Below are 19,950 nucleotides of genomic sequence, written 5' to 3'. Positions count from 1 at the left end.
AAGGTAAAGCTTAAGGAATTCATCATCACCAAGCCATTATTACATGAAATGCTAAAGGGACTTATTTAAGAAAAAGAATATCAAAACTATGAACATTAAAACGACAGCAAACTCAAAACTATCAACAAAATTAAACAAATAATAAACAGCCCTCACTGGTGTGGCTCAATGAATTGCATGCTGGCCTGTGAACCAAAGGGTCTCTGGTTCAATTCCCAGTCAGGGCACATGCCTAGGTTGTAGGCCAGGTCCCCAGTGGGAGGTGCACTTGAGGCAACCACACATTGATATTTGCCTTCCTTCTCCTCTCTAAAAATACATAAATAAAATCTTTAAAAAAAAAAATAAAAACAAACTAAGCAGGAAACCAGAAGAAGAACAGAATCATAAACATGGAGATCATTTGGAGGGTTTTTAGCTGGCAAGGGAAAGGAGGAGATTGGGAGAAAAAGTATAGGGGTAAGAAGCATAATTCATAGGTACAAAATAGACAGGGTATATTAAGAATAGTATACAAAATGGAGAACTCCAAAAATTTACATGCATGACCCATGGGCATGAACTAAGGGGAGGAATTGCTGTAAGGAAGGGGGGTACCAGGTGAAAAAGGGCAAAGGGGGGAAATTGGTACAACTGTAGTAGCATAAGCAATAAAATATACTTTAAAAATCTCCTAACAAACAAAAGCCCTGGACCAGATGGCTTTACGGGTGAATTTGTACTAAATACTAAACATTCCCAGAAGAACTAGCACCTCTTTCTCAAACTATTTCACAAAATTCAAGAATAAGGAAGGATCCCAAGCTTATTTTACAAGGCCATCACTATCCTAATTCCAAAACCAGATAAAGACACTACAAAGAAAGAAAATTATAGGCTAACATTCCTGATAAATGCTAAAATCCTCATCAAAATATTAGCAACCAAATACAGCAATACATCAAAAAAAATTACACAACTTGATCAAGAAAGATTTATTTCAGCAATTCAAGGTTGGTACAACACCCACAAATCAATAAATGTCATTCACCACATAAACAAAATGAAATATAAGAACCATATATTCATATAATTAAATGCAGAAAAAACTTAGATAAAAGCCAGCACCCATTTATAAAACAAAACAAAACAAACTCTCAGCAAAGGGGTATAGAGGGAATATACATAAAAATAATAAAGGCCACATATGACAAACCCATTTCCAGCAGCATATTCAATGGACAAAAAGTACAAGTGTTCCACCTAAGATACGGAACAAGACAGGGATGTCTGCTTTCACTTTTCCTATTCAACATAGCAGTGGAAGTCCTAGCCACAGGAATCGAACAAGATTGTCGAAGACAGGAAGGATTCTATAGAGGAAATAGAAGACATCCAAATTGGAAAGGAAGTAGTAAAACTGTCTTTATTTGAAGATGATATGATATCCTACTTAGAGAACCCCAAAGATTTCAACAAGAAATTACTAGAACTGATAAATTAATTCATCAAAGTAGCAGGATACAAAATTAAGAACCTGAAATCAGTTGCAATTTTATATATCAATAATGAACTAACAGAAAGGGAAATTAAGAAAACAATCCCATTCATAATTGTTTCAAAAAAATAAAATACCCAAGAATAAATAAAACCAAGGGATGTAAAAGGCCTGTTCTTAAAAAAATTTAAGGCACTGAAGAAAGAAATAAAAGAAGATACATATAAGTAGAAGCATATACCATGTGCATGGATAGGAAGAATTAATATCATTAAAATATCCATGCTACCCAAAGCAATCTATAGATTCAATGCAATTCCTATAAAGATTCTGATGATGTATTTCATAGAACTAGAAAAAATATTTCAAAAAATTTATGTAACCATTAATGACCCCATATAGTAACAGCGAATTTGAGAAAGAACAAAGTTGGAGGAATCATGCTACCTAATATCAAACTATACTATAAGGCCATAGTGATCAAAATAGCATAGTACTGGCATAGAAAGAGACAGAGAGATCAATGGAACAAAATAGAGCCCAGAAATAAATCCACACCTTTATAGCCAGTTAATATTTGACTGAGAATGCAAGCACATACAATGGGCTAAAGGTAGTTTATTCAATAAATAGTATTGGGAATACTGGACAGATGCATTAGAAAAGTGAAACTAGATCACCTTCTTACACCACATACAAGAATAAAATCAGAATGGAATATAGGATTAAATATTAGACCTGAAACCATAAAAATCCTAAAAGAAAATATATTCTGTAAAATCTCAAACATTGCTTGTAGCAATATTTTATCTGATATATCTCCCCAAGCAAGAGAAACAAAAGAAATAATAAACAAATGGGTCTACATCACACTAAAAAGATTTTGCACAGCAAAGGACACCATCAACAAAATAAAAAGACAACCAATGCACTGGAAGAACATATCACTAATACATCTGATAAGGGGTTAATATCCAAAATTTATAAAGAACTTACAAAACTCAACACCAAAACAAACAAACAAACAAAGGTGAGAAAGGTGTTTTGATGTTGACAGTTTTATACAAAGTCTGACTCTATAATCTTGAACAAAAAATGAAACATAGCTGAGCCTTGACTGAATCTTCCTAAGTTGTTCTGGGAAGTATTTGTGAATACCAGTCATTTCAAGTGCCAATGTATGAGAAAAACCAGGCCTGCACTTTTTCTTAGTTAGAACACACATGAATAACCCCAAATCTCCTGATGACTTTGTTTTCTGTTGTAGAAAGGTAACAAGAACCTAGATTTCAAAGACAAAATGGACTTTTTAATATCTTGCTCTTTAGGTACATCCACCTATTCTCTTGATCCTCTATCTTCCTGTCATTTCACCTCTCAAATCTGCCCTTCAGCCCCACTCCTGCCACTGCAGGAAAGGCTGTTCAAAAACCAGATCATCTTCTAAGAATCCACTCTGATTTTTGATGCTCCTCTGCATAAAGCCAGATTATGGGGCTAATCACTCTGACAACTACCTGGAGGACCAATCCATAAGGGACTGCTAAACCAAAAAAAAATTAAAAAGGAAGGGACAGAAAAATGGTGGGAGGGAGGAAGGGAAGGGAAGGGAAGAGAAGGGAGGGGAGGGGAGGGAAGGGAAGGGGAGGGAAGGGAAGGGAGGGAGGGGGAGGGGAAGGGGAAGGGAAGGGAAGGGAAGGGAAGGGAAGGGAAGGGAAGGGAAGGGAAGGGAGGGGAAGGGAAGGGAAGGGAAGGGAAGGGAAGGGAAGGGAGGAGGGAGAGAGGGAGGGAAGGAAGACAGGGAGGGAGGAAGAAATGATTTAGCTAATTCTGTTCATTACACATAACCTCTCCAATTAGGGATGAAATTTCAACATTGATCAGCTTCATCTGGACAGTCATATTCCACAGATACGGCAACGTTGGAGACAGAATAAAAAGCATAATTTCCAGTATTAAATTATTAGCTTGCCTGGAATACTTTCATAATTTAAAACGCCCAGCCCTGATTTAAAGCAATCAAGTCAGTGATTTTCAGTAGTTGATTAAAAACAATTAAAAAATCTTCATCTTGCATTCAAGGTCATCTATGGTCTAACTATAATAAGACTTACCCCATTACTTCCTGACATCAACTCTATTTTTAAAGAGTCCTATTTACATATCTTCTTGTCTCATCTGATACCTTGTCTCATCATGTATCCCTTTACTAAACTCTGGTCCATAATCTTCAACAGTAAGTCATACCAGCAAGTCCTCAGATTTCCTTAAGTGCCAGCTACTACTGCCTGCGACTGTATTTTGCACTCTTGTACTCTTTGACCTAGTGTGATTCTTTAGAGACAGCAATTGCAAGGTTATGGCCAAGTTAGCAAGAAAATACAATTTATTTGACTCAAAATGGTGTGTGTATGCTTGAGTCAGGATTTGAAGACCATATTAAAAATAAAATATAAATTCTGGCTTCTCTCAAAAAACTACGGAATTTGGTAACATTGGGATCAGATTCTTCTATGTCAATGATTCTCCAGACTTCAGAAAAGCTTCCCCTTTAGAAACTGGTGTGTGCTTTTCAGTTCTGTACAATACCCCCACTCCATTCACACATTTCCTTACCCTCTTAAAAATTCTCAGCATTTGAGTAAAATCTCTGATATGAAAAAATGTTGCCTACCTGCTCTTCCTTGCATATCTTACTTCACCATCCCAGAATCAACACTTGGATTGATCATTCAAATTTCTCTGTGGAGCCACCCTGTGGTCCATGGACCAACAGCATTAGCATGATCTGAAAGCTGTAAGAAATGCAGAATCTCAGGCCCTTCCCCCAACATACTGAATCAGAACCAGGAAGTTCCTGAGGTTATTCTTATACAGGTTAAAGTTTGAGAAGCATGGCTTACTTTCTCTTTCAGATCTTCCATTTTATCTTTAACTCTTTAATCAACTGTCAAACAGAAACTTGCTTCCAGGTCATTCCATTCAAGCTGAATCCCTAGATTGATAACCTATTTTGAAAACTTTCCCATCCTTCAATGTGTGGTTCAGATTTACATCTTGTCTGTGGAGCTTCCCTCAACCGCTTCTGTACATTTTGTATTTTCGAATATGAGTCCCTGGCTAAGGCACCATATCTGCATGGTTCCTGGTAGATGCCTTCCAGGAATTTGTGGGAATGCCCCATTTCCTTATCTTAAAGCTCAACAGCTAGAAAAGGAGGATAACAGAATTATTGGCCTCTTAGGGGTAGGATGGCTGTCTCAATTTTCTGATTAGCAACCGTTTTCTTTCTCAAAAGTGTGCCTCTTTGGCTGATAAGTCATACAATCATTCTACTGATAGTACCATCCTGGGAGAATTCCTTCTTTCATTTCCTGTTTTCTATTACATGATCTTTCTTGGTCAGGCTTGGAGTCATGGGCAGGAAAGTGTTCTTTCCCAACAATACTTGAGGCATTCAACAATACATACAATGTCAAGTATTTTCTTTCAGGAATCTTACATTAAAATATGTAAGTTCATTTGGGATTTTAAAATCAAAGATCTGTGAATATTCTTGCTAAGAAGAAAGGAACAAAAGATAGAGGCAAATATTTTATTGTTTCCTGTCATTTACATATATTCAAAAATACTAATATAGGGTTCAGTGACTTTTAGTGAATAGGTTCTTCTGATGAGAAAGAAAACTCAGAAGTTGTCTAGCTGTGCTATAACTCAAAAGACATCCTGAATATTTCATTCATAGAGCCAGCTTTGAGTTATAGGAAAAAATATTTTATTTTGTCACTGAAATTCTTAGTGTGTCCCATTATCTCAAGCTATATCATCTTTGTCTCCTGTTGATCTTTTCAAATGTTTTCTCTTCCTCTCTGTCTCCACCTTCTGAGGGAAACACACTATGCCTAAAGCGGGAGCACACCACCATTACCACCACTGTACACCACCACCACTACTGCTACCACAAGCAAACAAGGATAAACCAATAAAAAAGGCCAATTGTCAAGTACAGTATATTAGACTATGGGTGAACTGTTTTCCTTCTCTTCCAACTCTTCTCAAGTCTAGTCAAAGTCACAGGTATATCTGATAGATTTAAATTAATTCTGCAACCATAACAAGTAAAAATTTAAATCAAATTCTGTTGTAAAAAATGGCACAGCTTTTTAGTATTATGAATTTTTGAACTGAATGACAGCAACACAAATAATATCTACTTTTGTTTATTGTAAAGGAAAATATCGAAAGAAAACAAATTCAAAATTATGATCAACACTAATCTTATAAAAAGATTTTTAAAGTCATGATTCCTTCTCAGAATACTACATGAAACAGGGGAGGAGAGAAAGTCCAGAAAACTTCCTCAAAAATAAAAATACCAATTTTCTGCTCAAAAATCTATATAACACTTCAAAAGTTACATTGAGTTCAGCAAGCAAACCGCATCCAGTCTAACAGAGCCAGCTGTGCAGAATACAGATGTTATCAATTTCATTGCATGGCATGAAGTGGGATGTCACTCATTTGGGGTTTCCTGTTCTGTATGTGAACACTGTGCCTCCCTGGGTCATTTAGGGCCATCTCCACTTTTCCTATTGTAAGAAGCATCTCATACTACCAGAGAGATGATAACCAATATGGGCAAAAGTTTCCTGTTCCTACATTACAACTTTTTTAAAGATTTATTTATTTAATAAGACAGTGCCCACAGAAGAGAGTAGAGGGAATTTAAGGGGACAGTGGGAAGGGTTCATGGGAACAAAATTAAAGGACACAAGGTCATAAACTAAGGGGAGGGTGGTAATGGGAGGGAAGTGGGGAGGGGTGGGAGAGGGGCTGGATTGGGAGTAAAAAGAAGAAAACTGTATTTGAACAATGATTAAAATTAAATTTTAAAAAAGATTTATTTATTTATTTTTAGAAAGGGTAAGGAAGGGAGAAAGAGAGATAGTGTTAACTTTCTCTTACTATTAACGTGTGGTTGCCTCTTACATGCCCCCTACTGGGGGCCTGGCCAGCAATCCAGGCATGTGCCCTAGACTGGGAATCCAACAGGTGACCCTTCAGTTGGCAGGTCAGCACTCAATCCACTGAGCCACACTAGCCAGGGCTAATTTTTTTGAAATGGTAGAAGCCTTCTAACAGCATATCTTTTCAAAGAGTTTTCAAAATTTTAAAATATGAAAAAATAAGGAACAAACTTGTACACTTGATCATGTTCTTTAAATATTGACATAGTGCCACATTTGCTTGAATTTCATGAAATAAATAGAACATTCCACATACACTTCAATATTTACACATACCACTCCTTCATTTCTTTCTCTTCTGTCAATCCCTAAAGTCAATCAACATCTAAAACGTGATCTATATCTATGTTTTTGTAATACTACGTAGATACTAACAAATTAATAAACAACATGCGGCTTTAAAATTCAATAGAGTTTACTTTATGTATTATTTTTCAACTTTCTAATTTACTCAATATTTTATGTATTTCAAGTTCATGTTGATACATATAGACTTATTGTTAATTCATTTTAAAAGTATATAGCATTTCTTTTTATGAATGTATTATAATTCATTTGTCCATTTTTCTCCTGAACAAATGAATTATTATACTGATGGCTGTTTGGGGCTCTTGCCTCCAGTATTTTATTATTATTAAGCTATAAACACCTTTGTACCTAGCTGCATGTGAGTAAGAAGAGATTTTCTAAACTGGAATATAAAAGTAGTAGTGAAATTTCTCAGTGAAAGGGGTGCATATGAACTTTAGTGTTTACTTTCTCTTATGTTTTGTGTTTTTACTATCGCAAAAGAAACTCTTCTTATATTATATATTCTAGTATTTTTAAAGATTTATCTTTACATTTAAAGATTTATAATACATTCATTTATCTTTAGAAAGAGGAGAAGGGAAGGAGAAAGAGAGGGAGGGAAACCTCAGTGTGTTTTCTTCTCCCACACCCCTAACTGGGGACCTGGCCTGCAACCCAGGCATATGCCCTGATGGGGAATTAAACTGGTGACCCTTTGGTTCACAGGCCAGCACTCAATCCACTGAGCCACACAAGCCAGGGCTATTTTTTTAACTTTTAAAATGTTTTAAGTGTAGGGCCTTAACTTACTTGGGGTTTTCTTTTTTTGTGGTTGCTTCTGTATTTTTTAAAATATATTTTATTGATTATGCTATTATGCAGTTGTCCCATTACACCCCCTTCATTCCCCTTCATCCTGCCCACCCTCTCCCACCCACATTCCCACCTTTTAGTTCATGTCCATGTATTATAAGTTCTTTAGCTTCTACATTTCCCATACTATTCTTGCCCTCCCCTTGTCTATTTTCTACCTATTGTCTATGCTACTTATTCTCTATACCTTTTCCCCATCTCTCCTCCTCCACTCCCCTGTTGCTACCCCTCCATGTGATCTCCATTTCTGTGGTTCTGTTCCTGTTCTAGTTGTTTGCTTAGTTTGCTTTTGTTTTAGGTGTGGTTGTTACTAACTGTGAGTTTTATGTCTTTTTTTACTGTTCATATTTTTTATCTTCTTTTTTCTGTAGATAAATCCCTTTCATATTTCATATAATAAGGGCTTGGTGATGATGAACTCCTTTAACTTGGCCTTATCTGAGAAGCACTTTATCTGCCCTTCCATTCTAAATGAAAGCTTAGCTGGATAGAGCAATCTTGGATGTAGGTCCTTGCCTTTCATGACTCGGAATACTTCTTTCCAGCCCCTTCTTGCCTGCAAGGTCTCTTTTGAGAAATCAGCTGACATTCTGATGGGAACTCCTTTGTAGGTAACTGTCTCCTTATCTCTTGCTGCTTCTAGAATTTTCTCCTTCATTTTTACCTTGAGTAATGTAATTATGATGTGCCTTGGTGTGTTCCTCCTTGGGTCCAACCTCTTTGGGACTCTCTGAGCTTCCTGGACTTCCTGGAAGTCTATTTCCTTTGCCAGATTGGGGAAGTCCTCCTTTATTATTTGTTCAAATAACTTTTCCCCTTGTTCTTCTTCTTCTCCCCCTTCTGGTACCCCTATAATTTTGATGTTGGAATGTTTCAAGATGTCTTGGAGGTTCGTAAGCCTCTCCTCATTTTTTTGAATTCTTGTTTCTTCATTCTTTTCTGTTTGGTTGTTCCTTTCTTCCTTATGGTCCATTCCATTGATTTGTAACCCAGTTTTCTTTCCATCACTATTGGTTCTGTGTGCATTTTTCTTCATTTCACTTATTGTAGCCTTCATTTTTTCACCTAATTTGCGACAAAAATCAACCAATTCTGTGAGCATCTTGATCACCAGTGCTTTGAACTGTGCATCTGATAGGTTGGCTATCTCTCATTTGCTTAAAAATACTGGCTGAGGGGCTTTCAATTCTGTTTGAGCCATCTTATCCCCCCTTTGGTCTGGTCGCACCTGTTACGTATGAGGGGCAGAGCCTTAGGTGTTCACCAGGGCGGGGCACCTCAGTCGCTGGGTTGTGTCGTTGTATGTGGGGGCAGGGTCCGAGAGGGAACAATGGTGCCTGCTCCGCTCTCTCTAGGACTTCAGTCCCCTCTGCCGCTTCCTACAAGCAGATTGAGCCCTTCTGGTTCTGGCTCCTGGGTGGGTGGGCTTGTGTACTTTCTAGGACTCTGTGGATCTCCCCAAGGAGCTCTCTTGTGAGGCTGAGAGATTCTCCCGGCCTCAACCCCCACAGGTGTTTTCAGTCGGTGCTTTTAGGCTTTGTTTCTTGGTACTGGGTCCCTGGGTTATGCGGTCTGTGTCGCTTCCCGTTTTCGCTTAGTTTATCTGCGCTCGAATGTGTGACTGCGGACAGCCAGCTGCCTTGCGTCCCTCACTGGGTCTGCTTGTTGCCTCCCGCACCCAGGGTCTGCCACCGGGTCTGTCAGCTGCCCCTGCACTTCTGGGGTCCGCCAACTGCCGCCTGCGCCCTGTGCGCCCGCATCTGCCAGCCACTGCTTTTTCCTGCTGGGACCCCTCCACCCCTCTCCATAGGCCTCCGACTCCACCCCTCCTTACGGGTCTGGATGAATGGTTGTCAGACTTCCATTCAGTTCATTTCTCTCTATTTTGGTTTGTTATTTTATTTCTAAACTTTTGTTGTCTTTAATTTTAGTTATGTGAGGAGGCACAGTGCATCTACCTACGCTTCCATCTTGTCCAGAAGTCTTGGACCTTAACTTATTTGTATAGGATTCTGATACCTCTCCTTCTCCTCAAGTGGATAGCAAAACTGCCCAGGTTTTACTTTAATTGGATGGTTTATTTTATGCCCACTAATTCACATTGCTACATATTTCCTGTGCCAAATTTCTACAAATGCAGGGACTTTTATTTTTGTCCTCCCCACACTACCATCTTTTAAAAATCAGTTCTTTAATTTTTTAATATGTTATTGAATTTATTAGGATGACACTGGTTAATAAAATTATATAGGTTTCAGGTATACAATTCTACAAAACATTATCTCTTTATGGAATTGTGTTTTTACCACTTGAAGTCAAGTCTCTCTCCTTCACCATTTATCCCCTTTTACCCTCTTCTACCTCCCCAACCCCCTTCCCTCTAACAATCACCCTACGGTTGTCAGCATCCATGAGTCTTTTTGTCTTTGAGTGAGAAGGGTGAAGGGATTAAGTAGAAATCAGTGCTTGAAACATTAAGCACTTTTAATTACTATAGCTTTTCAAAAAAATGTTACCAACTGTATCTCAAGTCCCTAATCTTACATTTCTCTCAAACTTAATAGTTTTAGGTTTTTTACTCTTATTTTTGAATTTTAGATTTTTATTCAAATTACACAAACTTTATAAAGTAAGATGTGGCTTGAAATATTCCCATCTATGAACTTTTCCATTCATTTATGTATTTATTAAATCCCTTCTATATTTTCTGGTGTTCTACACAAGGGTCTTGGATATTTTTGCTAGATATCTTCATTAATGTTGAGAATGAGAAATTAATCTAATTACCATCCTTTTGTAGAGATTTTTCTGTTTGGTAGCTTTAAATTTTTTTCTTAATCTTGGGTGGTGTGAAGTTTCATTTAAGATATACCAACATGGGATAGTATTTAATTAAATTGTTTTGTACTTAGAAATGTATTTTCATATACATTTATATTTTATACATATTTTAATTCTGAAGAATTCAACCATTACAACTTTAAGTATAATCTCACTTCTATTTTTCTTTTTTTTCAGGAATGCCTTTTACATGTATGTTGGGAATTCTGATATAATCCTTTAAATTATTCTTCACTTAAAACACATTTCTTTATTTTTCTGCCTTATTTTTACATGAAATCCTAATATTCTTTCTCAGCTCATTGATTGTCTTCAAGTGTACTCAGTTAAAGTTTATAGTTTATTTCATTTGTTGTTTTTTTAATTTCAGAGACTATTTTTTCATTTCCAAATTTCTTACTAGCCTTTTTTTATATTCATCTGTTCTCCTTTTATATATTTTTTTAAAAAACAGCTTTAACGAGGTATAACTGATATACAAAAAACCTACCCATATTAACTTCATAACAATTTGCTGAGTATCAAACATATGCATCTATGTGACTACCTCCACAATCAAGGTAATGAACATATTCATCACATCCACAAGTTTCCTCATGTCCCTCATGCTTTTTTGTTTCGTTTGTTTTGGTTTGGTTTATGGTAAGAACACTTAACATGAGATATACTCTCCTAACAAAAATTTTAAGTACACAATGGAGTATTGTTACTTCTTGACTCTATAGTGTGCTGTAGATCTCTAAAACTGAGTCATCTTACATAACTGAACTTTATACTGTTGAACAATTCTCTATTTCTCTCCTCACCCAGCCCCTGTCAACTATCATCCTACTCTCTACCTGTGTGAGTTTTACTATTTTAGGTACCTCATAAAAGTGGAATCATGTTGTATTTGTCTTTCTGTGACTGGCTTTAACTTAGGATAACATCCTCCAGGTTTATCTATGGTATTGCATATGGCAGGATTTCCTTGTTTTTTTTAAAGGCTGAAATAAATTCCATTTACATATTTATATGCATATATACAAAAATGCATACCACATTTTCTTTATCCATTCATCCATTAATATACATTTAAATTGTTATTTTGGATATTGTTAGTAAATGTGGAAATAAATATAGGGGTACAGACATTTCTTCAAGATGCTGATTTCACTGTTTTTGGATATATACATATAAGTAAGATGGCTGGATCACATGGTAGTTCTACTTTTAATTTTTTAAAGAACCTCCATACAGTTTTCCATAGTGTCTGCATCATTTTAAGTTCTCACCAACAGAATAAAAGGGTTCAGGGGTGTACAACCTGCGGCTTCTGGGCCACACACAGTCCAGGATGGCTGTGAATGTGGCCCAATACAAAATCTTAATTTACTTAAAACATGATGATGTTATTTTATGATTACATGTCACGATGTGTTTAATGTGTGATCCAAGACAACTCTTCTTCCATTGTGGCCCAGAGACACCAAAAGGTTGGACACTGCTGGCTCTACATCATAGCCAAGACAATCCTTTTTCCTAATAAAAGCTATCCTAATAGGCATGAGGTGATATTTCATTGTGGCTTTAATTTGCATTTCCATGATGAAATCAGGATACATGATGCCTCAAGCTTTGTTCTTTTTTTTATTATTATTGCTCAACTAGAGTTGTCCCAATTTTTTGGCATGTGCTTTCCCCTGCCCCACCTGTTTCCACTCCCACAGTCAATCCCCACCCTGTTGTCCATGCCTGTGGGACATGTATACATGTTCCTTGTCCCTTCCCCTTCTTTCCCCTGTTATCCTACTCTCCCCCAACTCTGGTCACTGTCAGTTTGTTCTTTATTTCCATGTCTCTTGTTCTATTTTGCTCATTTGTTTGTTTTGTTCATTAGGTTACACTTTTAGGTGAGATCATATGGTATTTGTCTTTAGCCACCTGGCTTATTTCACTTAGCATAATACTTTCCAGTTCCATCCATGCTGTTATAAAAGTAGGAGCTCCTTTTTTCTTTCCATTGAGTAGTATTCCATTGTGTAAATGTACCATGGTTTTTTGTTCCACTCATTTACTGATGGGCATGTAGGCCATTTCCAGCAATAGTTACTATAAATAAAATTACTATGAACATTGGGGTGCATAGGATCTTTTGAACTGGTGTTTTAAGATTTTTAGGGTATAATCCCAGCAGTGGAATCACTGGATCAAAAAGTGGCTCCACTCTTAGTTTTTGAGGAAATTCCATACTGTTTTCCACAGTGGCTGCACCAGTTTGCATTCCCATCAACAGTGTGCTAGGGTTCCCTTCTCTCCCCAGCCTCACCAGCACTTGTTTCTTGATTTATTAATGAGGGTCATTCTGACCAGTATAAAGTGATATCTCATGGTGGTTTTAATTTGCACCTCTCTAATGGCTAGTGATGTTGAGCATTCTTTCATATGTCTATGGGCCTTCTGTATGTCCTCCTTGGGGAAGTGTCTATTCAGGTCCTTTGCCCATTTTTTAATTGGATTGCTGTCCTGATGTGGAGACATGTGAGTTCTTTTTATATTTGGAAATCAAACCCATGTCCAAGATATCATTAGCAAATATGTTTTCCCATACAATTGGTTCCCTTTTCCTTTTGTTGATGTTTTTCTTTAGCCATGCAGAAGCTTTTTAGTTTGATGTAGTCCCATTTGCTTATTCTTTCCTTTATATCCTTGCCCTCAGTAACATATAGGTGAAAATATTGCTGCATGGGATATCTGAAATTTTTCTGCTTATTTTCTCCTCCAGGACTTTTATAGTGTCATGACATATTTAAGTCTTTTGTCCATCTCAAATTTATTTTGGTGTATGGTGTAAGTTGGTGGTCTAGTTTCTTTTTTTTTTCTTTTTGCATGTACCTGTCTAGCTCTCCCAACACTATTTGTTGAAGAGGCTATTTTTACTTCACTTTATGTTCTTGCACCCTTTGTCAAATATTATCAAACATAGAGACTTGGGTTTATTTCTGGGCTTTCTATTCTGTTCCACTGATCTATGTGTTTCTTCTTATGCCAGTATCACACTGTTTTGATTACTGTGGCCTTGTAGTATAGTTTGATATCAGATATTATGATCCCTCCTACTGTTCTTTCTCTAAATTACTGAGGCTATTCAGGGTCATTTATGGTTCCATATAAATTTTTAAAAAATATTTGTTCTATATTCTGTGAAATATATCATTAGTATTTTGACAGGGATTGTGTTGAATCTATAAGTTGCTTTGGGTAGTACAGACATTTTGATAATGTTATTTCTGCCAACCAATGAACATGGTATATGCTTCCATTTATTTGTGTTTTTCTTAATTTCCTTCTTCAGTGTTATATAGTTTTCTGAGTACATGTCTTTTACCTTTAAGTTTATTGCCAGGTACTCTATTTTTCTTGTTACTATAGTAATGAGATTTTTTTTCCTAATTTCTGTTTCTGATATTTCATTGTTGGTATACAAAAATGCCTTTGATTTCTGAATATTAACTTTGTATTCTGCTGTTTTACCAAATTCACTTATTAGGTCAAGTAGTTTTTTGGTGGAGTCTCTAGGGTTTTCTTGTACACTCTCATGTCATCTGCAAACAATGACAGTTTCACTTCCTCCTTTCCAATTTGGATACATTTTATTTCTGTTTCTTGTCTGATCTTGTAGCTAGAATTCCCAATACTATGTTGAATATAAGTGGTGAAAACCTACACTCTTGTTTTGTTCCTGTTCTTAGGGGGAAAGCTTTTAGTTTTTGCCTATTGCGTATGATGTTGGCTGTAGGTCTGTCATATATGGCCTTTATTATGTTGAGGTATGCTTCTTCTACTCCCACTTTGCTGAGTGCTTTTACCATAAATGGGTGCTGTACTTTATCAAATACTTTTTCAGCATCTATTGTTATGATGATGTGATTTTTGTCTTTCCTTTTATGTGATGTATTACTTTTATTGATTTGAGAATATTGTACCATCCTTGCATCCCTGGGATGAATCCCACTTGATCATGGTGTATGATCTTTTTAATGTATTGCTGGATCCAGTCTGCCAATATTTTGTTGAGTATTTTAGCATTTATGTTCATCAATGATATTGGCTTGTAGTATTCTTTCTTCGTTGTCTTCATCTGGTTTTAGAATTAGAATAAATCTGGACGCATAAAAAGAGTTTTGGAATCTTCCATCTTCTTGGATTTTTTAAAAAATAGTTTGAGAAGGATAAGAATTAGCTTTTCCCTAAATGTTTGGTAAAATTGATCTGTGAAACCATTCTGTCAAAGGCTTTTGTGTGCCAGGAGTTGTTTGATTATAGCTTCAATTTCACTAACTGTTATCAATTTATTCAGACTTTCTGCTTCTTCTTGACTCAGTTTTAGAAGATTATATGTTTCTAGAAATTTGTCCATTTTGCCCAAGTTGTCAAATTTCTTGGCATATAGCTTTCGTAGACATTTCTTGCAATCCTATGTATTTCTGTGGTATCAGTTGTAATCTCTCCTCTTTCATTACTGGTTTTACTTATTTGGGTCTTCTTTCTTTTTTTCTTGATGAGCCTGGTTAAAGACTTGTCTATTTTGTTTATCTTTTCAAAGAACCAGCTCCTGGATTTGTTGATTCTTTGAATTGTTCTTTTAGTCTCTGTGTCATTTAATTCTGCTCTGATCTTGATTATTTCCCTCCTGGACTTTGCTCTTTGTTTGTTGTTCTTCTTAGATGTAGGGTTAGGTTGTTTATTTTAAATGTATCTATATTTTTTAGGTAGGCCTGTATTACTATGAACTTCTCTCTCATGACTGCCTTTGCTGGGTCCCATAGGTTTTGTGGAGTTGTGTGTTCATTTTCATTTGTTTCTAGAAATGTTTTGATTTATTCCTTGATCTTGTTGATAACCCATTTGTTGTTTAATAACATGTTATTCAGTGTCCATGAATTTGATTGTTTTTGTTTTTTTTTTCCTTGAGGTTGGTTTCCAGTTTCAAGCCCTTGTGATCTGAGAAAATGCTTGATATGATTTCATTTTTTTTGTTTGTTAAGGTTTGTATTATGTCCTACCATGTGGTCTATCTTTGAAAATATTTCATGTGTATTTGAAAAGAACATAGAATTTGCTTCTTTAGGGTAAAATGTTCTGTATGCATCAGTTAAATCCATTTGATTTGAAGTGTTGCTCAGTGCCATGATACCCTTGTTGATTCTTCGTTTGGGAGATCTATCCATTGTGGATAGTGAAATGTTAAAATCCCCTACTTTAAGTATGTTGCTCTCTATATCGTTCTTGAGGTCCTCCAAGATTTTCTTATATGTTTGGGCACTCTTATGTTGGGTGCATGTATGGTCACAATGTTTATGTCTTCTTATTGGATTCTACCCTTATATTATGAAGTGTCCTTCTGTGTCTCTATGTCCTTTGTTTTGAAGTCTATTTTGTCGATATAAGCATTGCTACCCTTTTTTTCCCCTGTCCATTAGCTTGGAATATTTTTTTTCCATTCCTTCAGTTTCAGTCTGTGTAGGTCTTTTGTTTTGAGGTGGGTCTCTTGTGACAGCACATATACAGGTTATATTTTCTTATCCATTCAGCTACCCTATGTCTTTGGATGGGAGCATTTAAGCCATTTACATTAAATGTTACAGTTGATAGGTACTTATTCATTGCTATTTTTCCCCTTTGTACCTGTGTCCTCCTCCCCCTGCCTTCTCTCTCTTTTCCTTCATCTTCTTGAAGCAGTTCCTTTAGCATGTCTTGCAGTGCTGCTTTGGGGGAGGTGTATTTTTTTTGCTTTCTTCTGTCTGGGAAACTCCTTATTTTACTTTTAGTTTTAAATGAGACCCTTGCTAGGTAGAGTAATCTTGGTTTCAGTCCTTTGCTTTTCATTACTTGAAATATTTTTTGCCATTCCCTTCAGGGTTGTAGTGTTTCTGTTGGGAAATCAGTTGCTAGCCTTATTGGGGCTTCCTTGTATGTTACTATCTGCTTCTCCCCTTGCTGTCTTTATAATTATGTCTTTGTTTGCCACTTTTATTATGGTATGTCTTAGCGTGGGCTTCTTTGGATTCCTCTTGATTGGACCCTCTGTGGTTTCCTGAACTTCCTGGACTTGAGTGACTTTTTCTCCCATCAAGTTGGGGAAGTTTTCTCTCATTACTTTTTCAAACAGGTTTTCTATCCCTTGCTCTTTTTCTTCTTTGCCTTCTGGTATCCCTATTACATGGATATTATTATGTTTCATGTTCTCCTGCAGCTCCCTTAACACTTCTTTGTTCTTCTTGAGTCTTTTTTTGTTTTGTTGCTTTGCCTGGTAATTTTTTTCTACCTTGTCTCCAGCTTGCTGATTTGATTCTCTGCCTGATCTATCCTGCTTTTAATTCCTTCTACTGTGTTCCTCATTTCAAATATTGCATTTTTCATTTACCCTTGGCTTGTATTGATAGGTTCTATGTCTTTTTCATGCTGATGAAATTTTCGGTAAGTACCTTAAAGCATCCCTGGAGTTCTTTGAAGTTCTCCCTGAGCCTCTTGAGCATCTTTATAACCATTATTTTGAACTCAGTGTCTGATAGTTTGGTCACCTCAATTTCATTTAGCAGTATTTCTGGGGATTCCTCCTTTCCTTTCAACTAGAGGTTGTTTCTTTGTCTTTCCATTTTAAGTGATTCTTCTGGTTTGTTTCTGCTTGTTAAATTGATCTTCTTTGACTCCCTGTCTTCATGGTGTGAACATCTGTGGCAGGAGACCTGTAGGACTCAGTGGTTCAGTCTCCTTGATCACCTGAGCTTCATGCTCTTGCACTGCCCTTTATGCTGTTTATGTGGGCTCTGTGGTTGTAGTTGGGTTTTTGGTTGTCATTGGGTCATTCTTTGGTGGGTTCCTCCCTGGAGCTGACTGAGAGTCACCCCACTTAGCATGTCTTGTATGCTGCTGTACAGATGCTTCCAGAACAAAAAAACAAACAGACCCACACCCTCAAAAGTAACCTCCACCACCAATTACACTATCAACAGCAAGTGAGCCAATATTAATAAGGGTGTAAAGAGATTAAGACTATTATAAGAAAGGAAAAATGAATATGATATGACACTGAAAGAAAAGAGATTTTGCAAGGGTATAGGGAGGGGCAATAACAAGAGGGAATAAAGAGAAGGCAAAGAGGTTAATAAAATAAAATTTACTTCATAAATAACAAAGAAAGGAGGGATGGTAGAATGGAGTAAGAGAAAGGAAACATACAGTATTAGGTTAAAACCAAAATTTAAATATATATGTATACATCTAATGAGAGAGAAAACAGACAACCACAACAACAACTATATATATATTTTATTTCAAATAATATGGTCCTAATTGTAGAAAAAGCTTTCCCATAGCAATATCAACAACCAATGAGCTAAGATTGGAATAAGGGGGGAAAATGAAAGAAAGAAGAGCTTAAGAGATGTCTGGAGGAAAGAGAAGTTATTCTGAGAAGATAGAGGGAGAAGGAATACTAAGAATGCAGAATGAAAACTTGGTTCAGACACAGAAATATTAATGTCATAATGAAAACAGGAAAGGGTAGGGGAAAGCAAAATGGACTATGAGAGGGGAATGGTGAAATTTGAGATTTCAAATACAAAGATAATGACTATCTAGAAATAAGATTAAAGAACTGTAACATTGAACTCTTTATCCACAACCTACAACCAAAGATTCATAAAGGTGAAGAGAGGGTAAGGGTATTTTAAGAACGAGAAAAGGAATGTGGGAAGACTAATGACAATCACAAATGGTATTGAGAGACTGGAGGGAGGAGTGACAGCAAGAGTATGGAATAAAACCATGCCATAGCAAGAGAGAAAATAGAATTTAAAACAAAAATACAAAGAGGGAGGAAGGAGGTAGTATGGAGTAAGAGAAGGGAAGAGCAATATATATTTGAAATAAAGTATGTTACAAAACCTGTTGCCATATTATGTCCAAACTTGAAGGATATGAAAAGAATGTTAAACAACTATGCAGGAGAGAAGATAGTGCCTTGTGGCCTCTGTCTTTATTTTCTCTGCTCTGCTGGGTTTAGTAGTTTGGGGCCCAGGGAGCTGTGTTTCATGTAGTGCCTGGTGAAGGGTCCTATCAGCACACTTTCTTCTTTTCCCTGAGATTATGTACACTGCAGGAAATTTCTGAGATTGGCCTACATGATCCTGGGAGTTTGCAGTCCCATAAGTGGGGGTTGGGTTCACCTGTCTGTGAAAGGATCTGGCTGACTGCCCCAAATTTCAAGCATTTAGCTCCTACCTTCCAGACCCAATCCTGCTGCTCTCTTGTAGGTTTGGCCTGGGTTCTCCACTCTGAGCTGCTGTCTCCTCATGAATCCAGTTGGGTCCAGTCCTCCCATTCCTTCAACGTATTCTCTGTCTCTGAGTTTTTGGTTAGCAAAGCTGCTGCTCCCTACCTGAACGCATAAGCATGAGAGCCCCGGGTCCCTGCCGATCCTCAGATCTCACCTCAGCTCCCCCTTTTAAAAGAGTTTCTGTATGGCCCCCATGGTGTAGCACTGGTCCCGGGGGTCCTGTTTTCCAAATGCTTTCCCTCCCCCTAAAACTCAGTCTTTCACGGTCAGGGCTGGCCAGCTTCCTTTCAGAGCCTCTGACAGTTTAAAGTTTTTCTCTGAATCTTTCCCCACAGCTGTAATGTAACACCAGGTGGTAGCCATGTGCTGACCCTGCTTCTTCTAGATATCTTCAACCTCAGGCAGGGCAGCTCCCTACTTTCTGTTTCTGGAGCCTGCATCTCCCATGCCTTCTCTCGTGCCACCCGAGGAACTCAAGATGCTGAGCTGATCCACAGCCTTCCCGACTCTGTGCAGCCAGCAGTGCTGGGCTGGACAGCGGTGGTGGTCTGACTAGACAGCCCAGTCATTGGCTCCCAGGAACCCCACAGGCAGGTCGGTTCCTCTCAAGCTTTGTTCTTTTTGCTCAAACCGCTTTGATCATTCCAGGTCTTTGGTGGTAACATATTAATTTTACAGCTGCTTTATCTATTTATGTTAAAAATGTCATTAGTATTTTGATAGGGGTAACATTGAATCTGTAGATTTCTTTGAATAATATGGACATTTTAACAATATTAAGCCTTTCAATCCATGAACCTGGGATATCTTTCTATTCACTTGTGACTCCTTTAATTTCTTTCTTCAGTATTTTATGGTCTTCATTGTAGAAGGTGAAATTCCTTGGTTAAGTTTATTATTGTTTTTTTAATAATGTTATTGTAAATGGGATTTTTTCTTAATTTTTGTGTCTGATAGTTACTTGTTAGTGTATAAAAACACAACTGATTTTTGATGCTGATTTTGGAATCCTGCAACTGTACTGAATCTGTTTATTAGTTCTAACATTGTTTTTGTTTTAGGGTTTTGTATGTATAAGATCATGTTTTCTGCACACAGAGATAAATTTACCTGTTCCTTTT

At 37.0% G+C, this 19,950-nt stretch overlaps 1 protein-coding gene across 1 annotated transcript in view; it reads right to left on the bottom strand.

The window, feature by feature from the left end:
* Window positions 1-19,950, bottom strand: part of SLC13A1 (solute carrier family 13 member 1) — a 112,151-nt gene that overhangs the window by 80,938 nt on the left and 11,263 nt on the right. The window lies entirely within an intron of this gene.

The sequence above is a fragment of the Phyllostomus hastatus genome, unplaced genomic scaffold (assembly GCF_019186645.2).
Source record: "Phyllostomus hastatus isolate PE091 unplaced genomic scaffold, TTU_PhHast_1.1 phas_contig_118, whole genome shotgun sequence".
NCBI classification, from domain to species: Eukaryota; Metazoa; Chordata; class Mammalia; order Chiroptera; family Phyllostomidae; genus Phyllostomus; species Phyllostomus hastatus.
This window is presented reverse-complemented; position numbering and strand designations above follow the sequence as displayed.